Source organism: Papaver somniferum, chromosome 1 (genome assembly GCF_003573695.1).
Source record: "Papaver somniferum cultivar HN1 chromosome 1, ASM357369v1, whole genome shotgun sequence".
Classification (NCBI taxonomy): domain Eukaryota; kingdom Viridiplantae; phylum Streptophyta; class Magnoliopsida; order Ranunculales; family Papaveraceae; genus Papaver; species Papaver somniferum.
The window spans coordinates 161,686,082-161,689,379 of NC_039358.1; positions in this window are offsets into that span (position 1 = coordinate 161,686,082).

Here is a 3,298-nt window from a genome sequence, read left to right on the forward strand (position 1 = left end):
AAGTAAAAAACTCATTTCCTCTCCAAAAAAGTTAATTTATAAAGAATTAATTAGACCTCTCCAGAAAAGAACAAGGTCTAAACATTATGTGAAAAGGGGTATTAAGAATTCCGTACGAGAAGTATATGGTGGACAGATTATTGTTCACCCCAACACAACTTAATTGTGTTGAAAGTACGTCATGTCTCATGTGCCTGACTTCAAAAGAGACAAGAGTTTGCACATTTCGGGCTTTAGGAAAAGAAATTTTTTATTTCTTTTTTCGTTTCTTTTTGTTTTGGGAATTCTGTTGATCTTTTCATATCATAAATTGGTATCGAAAAGAATTTCCTTTTTCATTAAAAAGGGGTTAAAATCAAGAATTCTATCTTGTTTAGGGTTATGAATTGGTCGTACGTGGATCCTACTCTGTATATAGGTTCTATAACCCAACATTCCTTTTTCATTCCCTGAAAAACTCTTTTTATCACAAGATTGCTTGTTGAGCTTTATTTGAGTATTTCTTTCACAATTCCATACTTGTACGAAGACTCCAAGTATCATGTCTTCTGATAGAAAAGATGTTAATATGATTGTTAAGCCATTAATCATGAAGGAAAAAGATAAGTCTCCTTCCTCTACAACTTTAAAGAGAAAAAGGAAGAATATGAAGAAACCAAGGGTTATCCCCTCTAATCTTCAGAAGTTTTCTAGTGTTCTTGAAGAGTTGAAGAAAACAAGAAAGGAGATTCAACAAATAAAGGCTATTGTTTTAAGGACTCTTGAGATTCAGAAGGCCCTGGTTCGACATAGTCAAGAAGGTTTGTTGGAATTGACTCCTTTCTTCATGAACCTTATGTTCCAATGGATGTGGGCGACAAGGAGTTCGGGGACGATAAAGAATTTTCCAGAGGTCTTAATGTCTAGGAAATGAGATTTTATTCTTGTGTTTTAAGAAGGATAACTAAGGTTTGGAATAGCCTATATTGTGATTACACATTGCTATTGCCAACGATTTTCATCTTGCAATGTTTTTAGATTTATTTTCTAAAGTTTATTTGGAAGATGATTTTGCAGTATTAATCTTTATTGGTTTTATATATTGCAAATTTTGTTATGGGATATGTGTGTTTGCGTCCGTGAATTATGATTGTCCCATATATGTCATAAGTTAAGTCTATTGTATCATTATGCAAATAGTGATGGAAAGTAGAATAAAATTTTGAATTGCAAAGATTAAGTCTATGGTATCATTATGCAAATATGAATGAAAAATAGAATGAATCTTTGAATATTCCGCAGTATTGATCTTTCCCTGATCCTGTTCTATGTGAAAGTATTGTATGACTCCGTAAGTTTTCTTCTGTTGAGCATTTTCGATTAAATATGGGTTCTCTTGTGGTTAATTTAATTGAGTTTTCTGGATACAAATTCATGTTTCATGTGATTTGTTAATGTCCAACGAAATCCTTATTTTCTTGTAAAAGTAAGGTCGCTCTTGTTGTTCCTTTCAGGAATGACATTTTATGGGAGAGAGTTCTTAATTGAACTTGTGCTTAATTGCCAAATCTTTGTAGGGAGTGCAGCTGTGGAATATTGTAGGAGTTTTCTTGTATCTTTATAAAATCCTTGATGAATACACTAAGTTTTGACTATGTGAAATCATCGAAACAAAGTTGATATGTTATCTTTTAGTCATGAAGTATCTCTATGAGAATTTCATATTGACAAAAAGGGGGAGAATTATTGTGTAGTTCACACTACAAATACATATGGTTTACGGATTATTATGTAAGGGGGAGTGATTTTAATTGTGACATGAAGTATTGACTAAGGGGGAGTGATACATATCACCGTAGTATTATTGTCAAAGTTGTGATACAATTGGACATTGATGCTGTGTAATAATACTATGACACTGTATAATAATGATTGAGAACAATTGTTTTCTTATTGTTATGGCTACGTATCTTCAAAAAATATGATGCTGAGTTGAACACGTTCAGAATCACCGGGGTACTTAGAAGTGACGAAAATTCCGAGTAATGTTGAAGAACCAAGGAAATCAAGCATTTGGATGAGAAGCTACAAAGTTTATTTATTTTGTAATCCATATGTATTGACAGTTTTATCACTAAAATTGACAAAGGGGTAGACTGTAAGAGCACTGTTCGGTCGAACTCGCAAGCGTTTTTATCTCAAGCTTGTTTGTCAAGTTTAGTTGTCAAAACTATAAGTCTTGATTTCTAGTCTACTTATAGCTATGTCTCGGATTAACATAGAATGTGTAGTTGAGCTTTAGACTTCACGGTGTTTATCGATTGAAGACGAAGAACTACTAAGGGGATCTTGTGAAACTCTATCGGCAAAAGGTATGTGGAGACTTGAACTCATATATCACTCAGAAGTCTATTTCTATTTTATCTCCTATTGAGACAAAAGTAGTGTAGCTATATAGACTTTATATTGTATACATTTGATATTTCGAGCTGACTTTAACTCGCTTACATATTTCTCGAAATATGTGTTGGTAAGCTTTTGCTTTAACCAAGTTCATCTTTATTCTTGACGAAAGTCAAAAGATGATCATGTGAAAATCGCATGGTAACATCTTACATGATTTGTGTGAGACAGTCATTTGATGTAGACTCAGAATGTTTCTTATTTATCTATTAATCACTTGAAAATTGCTTTGAAGCTAATAGTTTGTGTGAGACAACTATTCCCGTCTTCCAAGAATGTTTCAATTATTAACATGGAGTTTATAACAATTAACCATTGTTTGGATATAGCACAGTACGCGTACTTGTATTCTAACTGTTGCAAGTTATTCCAAGTCCGGGAACCATAGTATGCATACCCGTATGCGTACTGGTTTGATAGTTGAAGTCCAGGAACTTAGTATGCTTATCGGCTTAACAGTTCGAGTCAGGGAATTCATCTGAGTTTGGTTGTGTACGATAGTATGCGTACCGTTCGCATACCGGCGAACCCAGACCAAGTCCGACTACTTAGGTATGCGTAGCTGTTTGCATACTTGAGTGGGTTAAGTTCTAAAATCGGTTTGTTCATGATCAAATACATTTATATAATAAGGAACGCAATCTTTTGCAAACCGTGGGTATAATGTTCATGAATTGATTCGAGTGAATCAAAATCGATTTTTCTTCAATTGTGTCTTGTATACTTCTATGAGATTATAAACAATTGAACAACTCTAGAACTAGTTTCATCTGAGTCATTTGAACTAGTTTTGATTAAGATAAAAAAGGTTGATTTGAAAGTGTTCATATGGATAACTTCGGTTTACTATTATTGA